Source organism: Gorilla gorilla, chromosome 21 (genome assembly GCF_029281585.2).
Source record: "Gorilla gorilla gorilla isolate KB3781 chromosome 21, NHGRI_mGorGor1-v2.1_pri, whole genome shotgun sequence".
Taxonomy (NCBI): domain Eukaryota; kingdom Metazoa; phylum Chordata; class Mammalia; order Primates; family Hominidae; genus Gorilla; species Gorilla gorilla.
Genome location: NC_073245.2, coordinates 76,128,587 through 76,145,252, shown reverse-complemented (window position 1 = coordinate 76,145,252; position 16,666 = coordinate 76,128,587). Strand labels below are relative to the sequence as shown.

At 60.3% G+C, this 16,666-nt stretch overlaps 1 protein-coding gene across 6 annotated transcripts in view; it reads left to right on the top strand.

Moving 5' to 3' along the window:
• The first annotated feature begins 9,455 nt into the window (after positions 1-9,455).
• The window catches only part of ZBTB46 (zinc finger and BTB domain containing 46), an 88,421-nt gene continuing 81,210 nt past the window's right edge, over positions 9,456-16,666 (top strand). For 4 of the 6 annotated variants that reach the window (XR_008674450.2, XR_004069288.3, XR_008674448.2 and 1 more), the window contains exon 1: positions 10,492-10,689. The gene's annotated coding sequence lies outside the window, so the exon portion shown is untranslated. Of the gene's footprint in view, positions 9,799-10,491; positions 10,690-16,666 lie in introns of those variants that run through there. The other 2 variants (XR_008674449.2, XM_055372702.2) reach the window with 1 other exon arrangement.

Here is a 16,666-nt window from a genome sequence, read left to right as displayed (position 1 = left end):
CCCCAACCCCAGCCCCTGTGCACCCCGGGGGTCACGGCTCTGCTCCCTCTGGCTTCCTCCGGTGGCTTCCCCAGCCTCTTCCCCCCAGGACGCACCTGCAGCCCTGGCCTCTCTCCTCCAGCCTGGGTACCATGTCCACACCCCTCTGCTTCCTGTACCATGAACCATCTGCCACCATCCACACTGGCTGTGAAGAGATGTTGGCCCTCCTTTGACTTCTCTCCCGTCTCCTACTTCTGCACAATCCCAGGGCATATCGGCCCTACATCCTAAAAATTTATCTGACTAATCATTATTAGATCAAGTCTGTCTCTCGTTCTACAGTCCTAATAGCGGCCGGGCGCGGTGGCTCACACCTGTAATCCCAGTACTTTGGGAGGCTGAGGCAGGCAGGTCACCTGAGGTCAGAGGTTCAAGACCAGCTTGGCCAACATGTTGAAACCCTGTCTCTACCAAAAATACAAAAATAAGCCAGGGATGGTGATGTGTGCCTGTAATCCCAGCTACTCAGGAGGCTGAGGCATGAGAATCACTTGAACCCAGGAGGTGGAGGTTACAGTGAGCTGAGGTCATGCCACTGCACTCCAGCCTGGGCAACAGAGTGAGACTTTGTCTCAAAAAATAGGCCGGGCACGGTGGCTTATGCTTGTAATCCCAGCACTTTGGGAGGCCAAGGAGGGTGGATCACGGGGTCAGGAGATCGAGACCATCCTGGCTAACATGGTGAAACCCTGTCTCTACCAAAAATACAAAAAATTAGCCGGGCGTTGTGGCGGGCGCCTGTAGTCCCAGCTACTCGGGAGGCTGAGGCAGGAGAATGGCGTGAACCCCGGAGGCGGAGCTTGCAGTAAGTCGAGATCGTGCCACTGCACTCCAGACTGGATGACAGAGCGAGACTCCGTCTCAAAAAAATAAATAAATAAAATAAAATAAATAAGGGGCTGGGTGCAGTGGCTTACGCCTGTAATCCCAGCACTTTGGGAGGCCAAGGCAGGCAGATCATGAGGTCAAGAGATTGAGACCATCCTGGCCAACATGGTGAAACCCTGTCTCTACTAAAAATACAAAAATTATCTGGGTGTGGTGGTGCACGTCTATAGTCCCAGCTACTCGGGAGGCTGAGGCAGGAGAATTGCTTGAACACGGGAGGTGGAGGTTGCAATGAGCCGAGATCGTGCCACTGCACTCCAGCCTGGCAACAGAGCGAGACTCCATCTCAAAAAATAAAATAAGTAAATAAATAAATACCCTGGATGTGGTGGCTCACACCTGTAATCCCAGCACTTTGGGAGGCCAAGGCGGGCGGATCACCTGAGTTCAGGAGTTTAAGACCAGCCTGGCCAACATGGTGAAACCTCATCTCTACTAAAAATACAAAAAAATTTAGCTGGGTGCGGTGAGGGGCGCCTGTAATTCCAGCTACTTGGGAGGTTGAGGCAGGAGAATCGCTTGAAGCTGGGAGGCGGAGGTTGTGGTGAGCCGAGATTGTGCCATTGGCCTGGGCAATAAGAGCAAAACTCCGTCTCAAAAATAAATAAATAAATAAATAAATAAATAAATAAACAAACAAACATAGTCCTAATAGCATCTTCAGCCCAAGGAAAAGCCCAGAAGCCCTGGCTTGACATCAAGTTGTTGGAAACTGGCTCATTCCCATGGTCCCAGCAAGGCCTCTGAGCCTCATCTATACTCCTCGTGCATGTGCTCAGGGCTTGGCCCAACCCTGTCCAGCTCAGGCTGGGCACTCCCCATCCCCCCGCATCTCCATGGCCACAGCCCCCAAGCTTCCCAGAGCCCCACCTCCCTCCAGAGGGGCACCTTGCCTTCGATCCTGAGACTTGGCTCATGGCTCACCCTTGGTAGGGCCGGCCCCTGAAGGGCAGGACCATTTTTTGCCCAATGTCCTGAACTGGACGTGGCTGGCAGATGACATCGGAAAGTGCAATGCAGTGGGCATGACACACTCACAGACATGGTTAGCCACCAGCAAGCAAGCACACAGACCCACTACACATGGGTGCACACAGGCAGACACAGTCACCATCCACAGACACACATGAGCAAGCATATGCTGGCAGGAGCACAGACACGCGGCTGAGACGCAGGCAGAGGCATGGGACCCGGAATGAGACCCAATCCCAGACACCTGAAGGCGGAAAGACAGGTTTTATCAGATTGCGGTGTGGGGGGAGACTGCAGTATATATATATATATATATATATATATATATATATTTTGAGATGGAGTCTTGCTCTGGCCCCCAGGCTGGAGTGCAGTTGCAATCTCGGCTCATTGCGAGCTCTGCCTCCCAGGTTCACGCCATTCTCCTGCCTCAGCCTCCTGAGTAGCTGGGACTGCAGGCACCCACCACCACGCCTGGCTAATTTTTGTATTTTTTAGTGGAGACAGGGTTTCACCATGTTGGCCAGGCTGGTCTCAAACTCCTGACCTCGTGATCCGCCCGCCTCGGCCTCCCAGAGTGCTGGGATTACAGGCGTGAGCCACCACACCGGGCCAACACAGGTTTTTAAAGGGAGAACAGAAAAGGAACAAAAAAGGGGTATGGGGAAGTAACGAAGGGGTAACCCAAGAGGCGCTGGGGAAATGGAAAATCACAGAAGGGCTGAGTGGAAAACAGGGAAAGTGCTTTAGCTGTGGAAAGTTTGCATTGGGATAGAGAGTTTGCACTTTGCATTTTGGCAGCATTTTGTTACCTTGAGCAGAGACGCAACACAGAGCTGGAATCACCTTTAGGGATGAGGCTCCTGCAGGCCAATGCCAGGCTGAGCTCTGTCAAAGTCTCTCAGGACAGTGTTCTGGTAGGTCTCCTCCGCAGTGTGAGGGTTCACAGTTCGTAACACGCAGGTGTGAACGCGGGGACCAACCGTCCTTCCACGGGGCGCACCCTGACTCAGCTTGGAGGTTCTGTGGTCCCTGTGGCCTGTGTGTGCTTCCAAGCTGGGCAGAGCCAGGAGCACCCTGAACCCCCGAATTCTAAAACCAAAAATGAGCATCTTGCCTGAGACAGGCCTGGAGAGGCTGCTTAACTCCCAACGCCAGGGTCAAAAGAAGGTAGTTTTCTTTGATTGTTTGGTTTTGCATTTTTTTCCCTTTTAAAAAATTAACTTTATTTTGGAATGATTTTAGATTTCAGAAAATGGGCGACATTGCAGGAGGGGTGCGGTGGGTCACACCTGTCACCTGGCCAAGGTGGTGCCTGCCAGTCGCCTCCTCGGCCAAGTTCCTCTTTGCCTGTCTTGACTCCGCTCTTTGGAAAGGAGTCCCTAGACCCAGTCCTCACTCATGGTGTGTGCACGGGGTAATCTCTGCTCTCGCAACCTACAGGTATTACTGGGAATTCTTTTGTAGGGGAGGTTGGCGTCTTTCTTGCGTTTAATTGTTCTTATTTTTTATATCAGCACGTGCTCCAGCTTGGGGTCATAAGCCAGCACTGCATGATTCTGCTGTTCTCCTCCCTGGCCCTCCTGCCCCCTGTCGTCCCACCATGGCCAGGAGCTCAGCTTGCCTTTTCCTGCTCTGCCCCAGCACCAGCCATGTCCCCAAGGGGCCCATTCCCAGTTCCTTTTTATCTCAGAAGAGCTCGTTTATGAATTTGCTGACCTGTCACCGACTCCCCACTCCTGCAATACAAGGGTTTTTTTCTGGCTCTCCAGACCTAGCACGTCCTGGCACACGGTAGGTGCCATGATCCGTGAATGCTACCCTGCAAGTGAGTGAGTGAGTGAATGAGGCTGAGGCAACAGGCTGGCCTTGTGCAGGGCTGGGGCCTCTCCATATCCACCAAGGGAACCCCAGCAGCCCCCTCTGGTGGAAGGGGAGGGGCCACAGCCACCTCCCTTCTCTCTCCTTCCCAGGCCCCGGCACCGGAGGTGGGACCAGGTGACCCTGGAGAGTCCTTCCCCTCCCTGTTCCCCAAGTAGGGAGATTCCTGGCACACCATAGGTGCAAACCTTCCTCCAGGGCCAGCCCGACTGACAGGCTGACGTGGCCCCCCGTGCCTGCTCCACTATGTCCCATCCTGGAAGGCGGACTGCCCAGTGACAGCTCCTGGAGGGGACACCAGGGAGAGCCAGGTGTCCATTTCACCTGCAGTGGCTATCTGCAGAGCCATCACCCGCCTCTGCAATGCGAGCCCTCAGAGGCCAGGGGCCCCTGGGGAGCAGCTGTGTCCCTTCAGCCGGGACTGAGGCCCCGGCCCCCATCACCTCCTGGTGCTGACCGGCTGGTCCAGAGCCTGGGATGGAATTACAGCCCCAGGTCTGACCCGCAAGGGCAGCCGTGCCTCCCCTAGGCCTGGTGAGCCAACTTGCAGGCACCCGCTGTGTTTGAGGGATACGGTCTAGCGGGCTGGGGGATATGGAGAGGGGGTCCCATGTTGGAGGTGGGGATCAGGGACCACTGGGATGAATGCAGAAAGAAAGCTCCAAGGAGGGAAGGGGCAGCAAGGCCAGGGCTGGGACTGAGAAGCCACATGTTGGAACTTAAAGGGACTCAGGCCGGCCCCGGGTGCCAGGTGGTGAAGCAGGAGGGAGTCCAGGCTGGCCTGGGACAGCTGAGGCCTGGGAGCTGGTTCCACCCTGAGCTGTGCAAGGCTGGTAGGGAGGGGCCAGTTCCCCCCAACATGGCTGGGAGGACCCTCCCGGGGTCTGTGGTTAGGCCAAGCTGTTCACGGACCCTCTGAGGGAAGGTCCAGCTCCGCCCTGCAGCTCTCAGGGCCTGCTTGAGCTGGGCTCTGGTTGCCTTCCCACCCCTGCGCTGGGCCTGACGTGGCCCCTGGCACTGAGGATGGGCTGCCCTGCCTTCTCCCCTGCCCCTACCCTGCCCGTGCTCTCCCTGCCCCTGCCCTCTCCCCTGCCCCTGCCCTCTCCCCTGCCCCTGCCCTGCCCGCGCTCTCCCCTGCCCCTGCCCTGCCCGCGCTCTCCCTGCCCCTGCCCTCTCCCCTGCCCTGCCCGTGCTCTCCCTGCCCCTGCCCTCTCCCCCGCCCTGCCCACGCTCTCCCCTGCCCCTGCCCTGCCCGTGCTCTCCCTGCCCCTGCCCTCTCCCCCGCCCTGCCCGCGCTCTCCCCTGCCCCTGCCCTGCCCGTGCTCTCCCTGCCCCTGCCCTCTCCCCTGCCCTCTCCCCTGCCCTGCCCGTGCTCTCCCTGCCCCTGCCCTCTCCCCCGCCCTGCCCGCGCTCTCCCCTGCCCCTGCCCTGCCCGCGCTCTCCCTGCCCCTGCCCTCTCCCCTGCCCTGCCCTCTCCCCTGCCCTGCCCGCGCTCTCCCCTGCCCCTGCCCTGCCCACGCTCTCCCTGCCCTCTCCCCTGCCCTGCCCGCGCTCTCCCTGCCCCTGCCCTCTCCCCTGCCCTGCCCACGCTCTCCCCTGCCCTGCCCGCGCTCTCCCCTGCCCTGCCCGCGCTCTCCCCTGCCCCTGCCCTGCCCGCGCTCTCCCTGCCCCTGCCCTCTCCCCTGCCCTGCCCGCGCTCTCCCTGCCCCGCCCTCTCCCCTGCCCTGCCCGTGCTCTCCCTGCCCCTGCCCTCTCCCCTGCCCTGCCCGCGCTCTCCCCTGCCCCTGCCCTGCCCGCGCTCTCCCTGCCCCTGCCCTCTCCCCTGCCCTGCCCGCGCTCTCCCCTGTCCCTGCCCTGCCCGTGCTCTCCCTGCCCCTGCCCTCTCCCCTGCCCTGCCTGCGCTCTCCCTGCCCCTGCCCTCTCCCCTGCCCTGCCCACGCTCTCCCTGCCCCTGCCCTCTCCCCTGCCCTGCCCGCGCTTTCCCTGCCCCTGCCCTCTCCCTTGCCCTGCCCGCGCTCTCCCCTGTCCCTGCCCTGCCCGCGCTCTCCCTGCCCCTGCCCTGCCCGTGCTCTCCCTGCCCCTGCCCTGCCCACGCTCTCCCTGCCTCTGCCCGCGCTCTCCCTGCCCCTTGCCTTCTGTCTGCTGGGGCCTCAGGTCTCAGACCTTCAGTGCAGTGCCTCCCCCGCCCCATCCCATCCCATTAGGGACACGGCAGGTGTGGCCTGGCCTCTGTCCCGAGGGAAGGTCTGGAATGCAGATCCCTGGTGTGGTGGCCTGGAGTGGTGGTGGGAGCCAGGGCTCAGGAAGGGAGGGGGCTGGCAGTTGGCAGCAGCATTTTGGAAGGACGATTGGGGGTGAGCAGGCGCTTGGAATGGAGACCGGTCGACAGTTGGCTGTGGCAGCTGGAGCGGCAGTTGGGGCTTGGCAGGGGCGCAGGCCCGGAGGACAGTTGGGGTGGGGCAGCCGTAGGGTTGGCAGGTAGCCCCTGGCCCCAGAGCAGCTCTGGAGGGTGGTCCTGGGGAGGCCTGGGTGGGAGGGCAGGGCCAGCTGGCACTGGACCTGGCCAAGCCAAGCCCGAGAGGAGGCCCACCTCTATCCAGCCTCGACAAGGCCACCTCCCCCAGCCCGTGGGTGGGGCTCTGCTGCAGCCCACGGCCAGCCTCCGGTCCACCCGCAGGACCCAGGATGACGTGCGGTGGGCGGCTCCCTGGACAGCCCCAGCATCCTCAGGCCGGTGGAGGGCCTCTCTCCCCGCCCTGCCCTCTGCCTCTCCCTCTGTCTGGGCTCCCAGCAGAGGCCTGGAGAGGGCAGGGACAGGTTCTGGGCAGTTCCCTGGGAGGGGGCAGGACTCCCAGGGCTGTTGCCATGGGGACGACTGAGCAACACCACTGGCTGGTGAATAAACGGGCAGGTTCCCTGACCAGTGACTGAGACAAAGACAACCATAGAAATCCCAGCTGGGGGTGGACAAGGAAATGCCTCCTTGGGAGAAGAGGGGGTGGCGGTAAAGGCCCTGGCGAGGTTGGGGAGCTGCTGGGGGTGGGGGGGTGGGGACACAGACAGGAAGGGGTATCTTGTTCCTCGGGAATTTTCTTTCCCAAAGCTCCTCCCAGGCCATCCTTCCTGAGGATGAGAGGCAGATCCCTACTCTCTTGGTGGTGTCAGAGCACCTGGAATGGGGCTGGGTCCCCTCCCAGATCCCCAGCCCCTAGAAGCCACACAGTGAGGGTGGAGAGCAGGTGGCCGGCTGGCAGGGTAAGTGGTGCAGGGAGTCTGTGAGCACAGGTCTGTGGAGAGGCCATAAGCGCGAGGCTGTGCCAGGACCCTCGGGGGGCCCTGCCAGCCAGATGGCTCTCCATTTGTGTCTCTGGTTGAGTTTTCCCAGGGGTTTGTGGGGGGCACGTCCCTCAGCAGGTACATCCGTGGGGCTGCCCAGCCTCTGCACCTTGCCCTGAGCCCCCCGTCCTCCAGAACTCCTGGCCTGCTGCCGCTCATCCCTCATAGGCCTCAGGGTCCCTTGGACAGGCTCCCAACGTGCTCACCCAGATGGCTGGGGGTGACTTTCAGGAATGACCACGTAATGCAGCGTGGACAAGTGTGCCCTACAGAGACCTGACCTTTTGTTCACCTGTCTTGTTCACCCACTTGGCGAGGTCAGGGACCATGTCCAGTTCATCATGTCACCCTCAGGGGCCCCACCCTCTGGACCCTCCCAGACAACCAAGTGCTGGCCTCCCAGCCCTGATCCCAACGCTGCTGAGGCCACACTTCACATCCTCCGTTCCCAGAGCTGCCTCCCAGCCGGCTGTCAGGTGGCAGATCCCTCCTTGCATCTGTGGCCCCCAGGCCTGGTGTGCGTCACCTGCACAAGTGTCCCGGGGCCCTAAGAAGAGGGGGCACTGCGGCCCAGCCTGGCATCCCCCCGTCTCATGTCTAATCCCAGCAGCAGCTCAGTAGATGCTGGGCTCCAACAAACCTGAGGTTCCTGAGCCACGGGGCCAGCATGCCCGTCGGAGCAGACACTCCACGTGGCTGTAGGAGTCCAACTACTCCACCCTCCTCGTCCTCCCAGTACGGCTGAGAGGCTGCAGCTGCTGCTGCTGGTTTTTGTTTTTCTTTTAAATAGTAATGGGGTTTATCAGCTCTTGGAATAACGGTCTGCAGGACTTAATCAGGGCGCTGTCTCTGAGACCGGTCTTGGTTCTTCCTTTTTGACATACTGTCTTCGTCTCCAGGCTGCTTGACCTTCTGTTGGTTCTTGGAGCAGAAAAGTCAGGAGTCTCTGTCCCGTCACTGGCAGTGTTGCCGAGGGGGAAGCGGGGAGGAGTGGGGCTCCCAGGTGAGAGGGGGCCCAGAGCCTCATCCGCCCGGTTCATTCTAGAACTCAGCACGTTTCTTTTTTTTTCTTTTTTGAGACAGAGTCTTGCTCTGTCACCCAGGCTGGAGTGTAGCGGCACGAACTTGGCTCACTGCAAGCTCCACCTCCCGGGTTGACACCATTCTCCTGCCTCAGCCTCCCAAGTAGCTGGGACTACAGGCACCTGCCACCACGCCTGGCTAATTTTTTGTATTTTTAGTAGAGACGGGGTTTCACCGTGTTAGCCAGGATGGTCTCGATCTCCTGACCTCGTGATCCGCCTGCCTCGGCCTCCCAAAGTGCTGGGATTACAGGCGTGAGCTACCACGTCCGGCCCTCAGCAAGTTTCTACCAAGACAGGCAGCCCTAACCTGGCAGGTGGGGTTGGCCTGGGTCGTGGTGAGATCAAGGTTTGGTTCTTATGGGCAGGCCTCCTAAGCGATGACTGAGTGCCACTGTGTGTTCCGCCAGGCAGCTGCTGCTGCTCTCCATCCCTGCATGGACAACGGACATGGAAACCATCAACACTGCTCTCCTTGGAGGCTGTCTAGGGAGGTCCAGACATCTTGGGAGAGACTGGGGTTCTCTTTTGCGCAAGAGAGCGTGCGCAGGCTCTGCGGGAGGCCCTTGGGGCAGGCATCAGGGCTCTGGTCCTCCTTGCTTTGGCTCGGTGGGCCCGAGCTCTCCTGTCTCCCCAGGCCTCCTTTCCTCCGTCGGGTACAACTGGGCTCTGGGTGGGCAGGTGGGGGCTCCTGCAGGCAGTGCTGTTTTCTCCAAGGGCATGCACGTGACCCGCCAGACCCTCCTGGAAGCCGCCTCTTCTCAGGGTGGTTGTGCTCAACCCCCACTTCCCGAAGGTCGGTGAGGCTGGGGCTACAGTTTCAGACCAGAGCAGGCAGTGCCACCGAGAAGGTGCCGCGCGAGGTAGGCCGGGGACGGGGCTTCCTGGGCCGCAGTGCCATCCCGGCGACCTTGGCGAGGGGATGGGAACGGGGTGTCCGCACAGCCATTTCCAGGCGCCCGCGACGCCAGTAAGGGAGTGTCCCAGGCGTTGGTCCCGGCAGCCACACCTCGCTCGCCTTTGCTCACTCATGGAGAGCCCTCAGCCGCCTCCCACTGCCGCTCCTGAATGCGCCTCACACATCCAGATTTGAAAGCACCCATAGGGCCGCCGCCTCCCACCTCCCGAGGAATCCGCCGCGCTGGGCCCGCAGGGAGGCAGGCTGGACGGCCCGGGCGCCTCCCCATTGGTTGGCCGGGCCGGGCTCGACTCCCTCGCGCGGCTGCCGGCCACAGGCTCACCTCCCTTCCCGCCGCGCCCGGGGAGAGGAAGCGAGGTGGCCTTTACCCCCGCGCAGGCCGGCCAGGAATGCGGGGCCGCGCTTCCCACTCCACCCGCCCGAGGGCTGAGGACGGCGGAGGCGAGAAGCGACGCGCAGAGTCCGGGCGCCGAGTGGTGGAGACGCGTCCCAGGCCGTTCGGATCGGGGCTACACACGGGCTGGGGCGAGGCCCGGGCCGCTGGTTCCCGCCCCCTCCCGGAGCCATTCGTCCCCCGCAGACGACACGACGGGAGAGTCCCACGCGCGGCCGCCGGTGCCCCTAGTCAGCCAAAAGCGAGCCCCACTGGCGGGCACCCCCACGAGGCCCGCGCCCGAGGTGCGCCGATCTCCGGGTGCGCCGAGGCCCCCGAGGGTGGGCGCGCGCGGTGCCCAGGCCCTTCCGGACCCCGCACCCCGGGCGGCCTTCCTTGGGGGCGCCTTTTCCGCACCGCGAACGGCCCGCGTTGATGCCCGGCCGGGCTGGGGGAGTCGCCAAGTTTGCGAGACGCGCGCAGCGCAACCGCGCGTCGGGCGCGGGGACGGCCCGTGACCTGGGCACCCGCGCGCCCCCGAGGAACCTGCGCGTGGGCAGCGCCCGGTGCGCGGCCCGGGAAGGGAGCGGGTGCCCTCGCCGGGGTCGCCGCTCCCGTGGGGTGGTTTCCAGGCTGCTCCGCGCTCGCGGGGCAAGGGCGCAGCGGGGGCCAGGGGGACCCCCGCGCCGCGCCGCCCCAGCCCCCCGCCAGCCCAGGGGAGGGGGCTTCCCACAATGCCCAGCGAGCTCCAGCCCGCACTTCCGCTGTCCGGCCGCCCGCGGGGGGGAGAACGGACCCCCGGCGCGGCCCCCTGCGACCCCGCGGCGCGGCGCCGGGGGCCGAGCGAGGGGCGGGGCCGGCGGCCGGGCCGGCGTGGGCGGGGCCCGGGGCGGTGGCCGCGGCCGGGGCGCGGCGCGGGCCAATCAGCGGCGGCCGGGCGCGCGCCGGGGGGCGGGGTCAGGGTCCGCGGGCGGGGCGCGCGCGCGCGCGGGCGGCGGGGGCCGCGGGGTTGGAGCGGGCGCGGGGGCGCGCGCCGGCCTGACGGACCGACGGACGGACGGACGGACCGAGCAGCCCCGGCGAGCGCGCAGCTCGGACCCGCCCGGACGCAGCGCCCTCCCGGCGGCGGCGGCGATCACTGGCGCCGGCCCGGCGGCCGCGGCGCCCGCCCTCGCCCGCGCCCCATGGGGTCACAGGTAAGCGGCGCCGGCTCATTGTCCGCGCGGCCGGGCGGGCGCATCGCGGCGGGGGCCGGGCCCGGAGCCGAGAGCCGGGAGCCGGGGCTGCTGCGAGCCCGGGCGCGCCCCCGCCGCCGGCCGCCCCGCCACGCCCCGCCCCGCGGGGGCGCCCTCCCGGGGGCCATCGGCGCTCCCAGCTGCGGCGCGGGCTCCGGGGGCGGCGGCGGAGACCCCGGCCCGGCTCCCGCGGGTGCCCCCCAGGCCGGCGGCGCGGGGCGGGGCGCGCGGGGGCGGCGCGGGTTCCCCGCGGGGCTGCGCGCGGAGGCGGCTGGGCTGCCCCGGCCCCTCGGCCCCCGGCACCTCCCGCCGCCGCCGCGCTCCCTCCCCGGCACCTCGGAGAGGGGAATTTTCCAGCTGGTAATTTCTGCTGCGTCAACGCCTGGCCCCGAGGCAGCCCGGGGGCGTCTAGGCGCCCCCCGCCCGCGCCCCCCGCCGGCACAGCCCAGCCGCACCCGGAGCCGCCCGCGCCGAGTTTGCCAAGAGTCGGAACTGCGGGAGGTGGGCGCGGGCGGGTCCCGGCGCCCTGGGGCCGGGGGGTCATTGTCTCCCCGGACGCCGGGCGCCGGCCTGGTCTCCATCTTAATCGCCGGCCGAACCGGGGCGCAGGGGCCTCGGGGCGGGGCGGCTCGGGGCGCGCGGGGCGGACGGGGCGCGCGGAGGAAGCGGGGTCCGCTGCGAGCCGCGTCTTTGTTTCTCTGTAAATAGACATGTCAGTTTCGCGGGGGAGCGCGAGCCGGTGTCTGACAACTCAATCCCTAAGGCAAACGGGGAATTCTCTGCGCCAGAGGGAGGGCTCCTGCTAGTTGGGGTTCCCCTGGCCCCGCTGACAGATTCACTGTTTGTAGGTTTAACGAAGCACACACAATAGGGCTGGACCGAGGAGGCAGGGTACAGACCAGATGGGGCGAAGAACGGATATTTTCTGACAGCGAAGAAATATAAACAAAAGAAAGTTTGACTGAGATTCGCAGCGAATTTCCTCTCGCTTTCCGTGCTGCAATCTCAACGATGCATTTGGAGTGGATTACGGTGGCAAGATTGTGATCAGCATTGTTTAAAGAAATGCTAATTAGAAACGTGCTTAGCGCACGGCCTGGGCGCAGACACCTGTGCGCCGAGAACTCACGGGCATTTTAATTGTATCGATTGTAGAATCTTTCATATTGGCTCTATTATCAGAGCTAACTTCCCGTTTGGGTAACAGACTGGATACATCTCTGCTGCTGGCACTCACGCTGCCTCTGCAAGGCACTATTTCACTCTACAAGAGTGGAAAATAGTTTGTTCATCAAAAGGAAATGTATAGAAGGGGTTTTTCACATGAATAATGAAGCAAGCGACAGTATTTATCAGAGTAGAACCTTTCTGCTCGGTGTGTTTTACGTGTTTCCAGCTGGCACCTTTGGGCACCTCAGCCTGGTTACCACTGCAGAAAGGACTGAGGAGTGAGGGGAGTACTTGGGCACAAGTTACTGCAAATTTAGGTGGGAACTTACTGTGTCCCCTAAAAAGCTAGACATCTTTTCCGTAACTGAGGGAAGAGGGCTGGGGAGTTACTGTCAGATTTCTCCTTGGGGCGTGGAATGCACTCACTTTGAGGTGTTTAGAAATCCAAAATTCCGCCTTGCCTTCAGGCCAGCCTGGGGACAAGCATTTAATTAAGCCTCTCACTGACAGCATTATCCTGAACGTGAGAGTTTTCTTTTGCTTAGATGAGGTGATTTCTGTTCGGGTTTAGCTGTTTTGTGTGAGGATGAGTCGTTCTGTGCGCAGACCTGAGTTCCACTCCTGTTTCGGATGTTCGGGTTGGGTGGACTGTTACCTAAGGGCCCCCAGGTCAGTTCCACCAGGGCCAGGCTGACCCAGTGCCCTGCGCCCTCCGTCCCTCCCCAGCCCCTGGTGGTCACAGAGGTCAGGAGGTAAACGCTGTGAACGGTGAAACTGCTCCAAGGATTTAGAGGAAATGCCGTGGGGGGTACACAGTTGTTGTCAGACGATGTACTATTTACAAACACTGAATTAAATTTTAGCAGAGTGAACTTTCCAACACTGCCCTGACGTGGGGTTTTTAAATTAAGGGAAATTGGGCCACTCTGTCCCTGTGGCCTGTGTTTCTAGGACAGCGGTGCAGCTCCAGTGCTCTGTTCTCCATCGGAGGTCTTAGCCCGGCCTCTCAGAGCCCTGGAGACCCACTTCGTGCACGGTGCCTAGACGGCTCCACAGCCCGAGAACTGGAGCCGGTTCCTCCCATTGCCGTGAGTGGTGCCCAGGCACCCGCTCCACTGCTGAGTTAAAGTGAGAGGAAAGGTCTAGAAGTCCTTGCCCCTTCCCATCCCCACACCCAGTGTCACGGCGTCTGCCGTGGTAGGTTCCCTGTCCCGGGGACTTCGTGTTCTTGCCTAAGTCCCGTTCTTGTAAAAACTCAGGCTGCTGCTTCTCCCTGGGCTTTGCATGTTTTACCTGGAAGTCTCATGAGTGACCTTGAGTGATGGTTGATACTTACCTCTACTGGTTTTTCTAGCAGATTAAAAAAAAAAATACCCTTTGAATCTGTCCCCTCCCCTGGGGGAAAAATTCATCTTGTTGCTGCTAAGTTTGCTTGAATGGCCTGACTCCTAAGAATAAATGTTTGATTCAAAATCTCTATTAAGGCCACAGACTTATTCAGGGCTTTGAGAGGCCGCCGCCTTATCCTGATTGTGGTCCTCTTGCCGTCTGCAGCGGCTCCGGCGTAGCTGTGAACTTGTGCGGAGTGCTGGGGTCTTAGGCCGTGGGGTCCATGGGAGGGATTTTCCTGCTTTTCTGTTATCACTCAGACCCTTTGTGTGCCTCACATGTACAGACCCAGGCTTGGTGTTCTGGTTTGCTGGTGATGACAAAGGGCCCCAGTGGTGTTGTTTATAGATGGAAAAGAGAAAGGATGTTTTTTAACAACCTAAAAGTGGTTCTGAGGCTGGGCGTGGTGGCTCACGCCTGTAATCCCAGTGCTTTGGGAGGCTGAGGCGGGCGGGCCGCTTGAGGCCAGGAGTTTGAGGCTGTAATGAAGTATGATTGTGCCACTGGACTCCAGCCTGGGCAACAGAGCGAGGCCTTGTCTCTAAAACAACAAAATTAAGTAATAAATAAACAAATAAAACATTGTCCTGTTAAAGCATAAAAACGAATGAAACCAGTGAAATTTGACCTAAGTATGATTTATGCAAAGTTTTCTGTTGAATAGTTCTGTTGCATAGTTGAGTATCAGCAGTGCCGTTTTACTCTAATTTACAATTTAAAATTATTAAATGCTTCTAAACATCATTATCTGGATTAAAAATTTGCTACCATAGCTATTTTAGAATAGAAAGTTGAGAAACATTAGTGTATTTTTCAAAAGCATTTGCAGATCTTTTGTGTTTTGACAGATGGGCTTTTGCGTCTTACCGGAGACACTCGGGGTTTCCTATTCATGACAGCTCTTTGGTGTTACTGAGGGCCTGCCATGGACCAGACTTTGGGCCAGGTTGGTGACAAAGTTCCCACGGAGGTGGGTTGGGGTCACGCAGAAACCACTGATGTGACCCAGTGTGGTGGCTGGCAGAGGCTGGCGAGAAACGGCCCAAGGCTGGGAGGAGGGTGCCTGGACTGCTGTGTGGACTGCTGTGGGGACTGCTGTGGGGAGTGGCACCGGAGCCCAAAGGTGACTCGAGGGAAGGGGGTCCACTCGGAGATCCACCCGCACGGTTCCAGACCTGGCAGTCATCCAGTCCTGGTGGAGCGAGTCATATTCCAAACCCTGCTTCCCGGAGAGTGGATTGCTGGCCGGAGGGCAGGGCCACAGTACGTAGGAGGCAGCTTTTGGGAGCTGGTCAGCTGTGGGGTTAGGCATGAGGAGCAGTTGAGTTTCACGTTGTACCTTCTGAAGACTTGGTTCAGCACACATAATGCCTTCCCAAGGACACTCGCTGTCTTTTTGGAAAAGTCATCTGTGGAGCATTTCTTTTTTTGAGAGGGAGTCTCGCTCTGTCGCCCAGGCTGGAGTGCAGCGGCGCGATGTCTGCTCACTGCAAGCTCCGCCTCCTGGGTTCACCCCATTCTCCTGCCTCAGCCTCCGGAGCAACTGGGACTACAGGTGTCTGCCAATATGCCCGGCTAATTTTTGTTTTTTTTGTTTGTTTGTTTGTTTGTTTGTTTTTTAGTAGAGATGGGGTTTCACTGTGTTAGCCAGGATGGTCTCGATCTCCTGACCTCATGATTCACCCGCCTCGGCCTCCCAAAGTGCTGGGATTACAGGCATGAACCACCGTGCCCAGCCAAAGCATTTCTTCTCTGGGCCTGTCATTGTCGGCCCAGGTGTCGCCCCCGGGCTCCTCTTGGTTTCTCTTTGAGCATCTCTGATTTACTAGCAACTCAGTCCTTCTCAGTTTCCCCCAAAATGGAAAAGAGCCACATATGTGTGTGAACAATCAGTTTCTAAAAATGTCTTCATTTATCTGAAAGTCGGGCAGCATTGCTGCTTGCATGGGACACACAGATACTTTGTTTGTAAGACATTTTCGTTTACAAAAGTGCATCACATCATCTCTTCCTTCCAACCACTCTGAAGAAAATGAAGCCTCTTGCACAGAAAGCCTTCCCATTCGCTGGCATATCGCTGCACACGAGGCCTGCGCAGGTGCTCCTCTGTGCCCGTTCGCTGGCATATTGCTGCACACGAGGCCTGCGTCGGTGCTCCTCTGTGGAGATGTGGAGAGGGGCACTGCTGTGCCTTGGGCTACGTGCAGAGGGCTTAGGAACTCCTGGTGTTGACAGCTGCCTTTGTGAGAGGTGGACACACCTGGACCGCGTGGCCCACGTTACTCTGGGCAAGTCTTCTTCTTAGTGTGGGTCACCGGCCAGATGGACGGAGGCTTTGCTTATCTGCTGGGGCATGGGGAGCAAAACTATGGCTCTTAACTGGGCAGAAGAACGAGAAGTCGGCCCAAGCTAAGCATTACCTGTCGCAGTGTTGATTCGCCAGTTTCCCAACTGACTTCCCTGAAAGAATCCCACAAAAAGTCACAGAGATTAGAAGCTTCTGAGTTATGAAGAAACTCGAAGGCCTGGTTGTTGATTTCTGGGCTGTGGAGGGGCACATCCAGACACACAGGCTTTCTAGAAACACACTCATAATCCACTCATTGGCCATAGCCAGCCGCTTTGCAGAGGCTGAGAAGTGGAGCCAGGCTGTTCTGGTTGGAGGAACAGCAAGTGCAGGGATAGAACCAGAAAACAGAGTTGTTGACACAAAGTGCCCAGGGCTGTTTGTGCAGCGTGGGGACAACTGGCCCTGGGAAGCGGGGATGGAGGGGTTTGATGGTAGTGAGATGGTGGGCGGGAGGGAGGGTTTGTTTTTTTTTTTTTTTTGAGACAGAGTCTTGTTCTGTCCCCCAGGCTGGAGTGCAGTGACGAGATCTCGGCTCATTACAACCTCTGCCTCCCGGGTTCAAGCGAATCTCCTGCCTCGGCCTCCCTAGAAGCTGGGATTATGGGCATCCGCCACCACGCCCGGCTAATTTTTGTATTTTTAGTAGAGACGGGGTTTCATCATGTTGGCCAGGCTGGTCTTGAACTCCTGACCTCAAGTGATCCGCCTGTCTCGGCCTCCCAAAGTGCTGGGATTACAGGCATGAGCTACTGCACCCAGCCAGGAAGGGTTTGATGATGGTGAGATGGGGGTGCAGTGATGGGAAGATGGGAGAAGGAGGGTTTGATGACGGCGAGATGGGGGTGCGGTGATGGGAAGATGGGGGAGGGAGGGTTTGATGACGGCGAGATGGGGGTGCGGTGATGGAAACATCACCTCTCGGAGCACCCAGAAGAACGGGGGTGGGGGAAGGCGGTAAGTGTTCCTTGGCCACATGAAATTTTGGGTGGGATTAGAACCTCTGAGTTGTCCTGCAGACCCTGAGCTTTC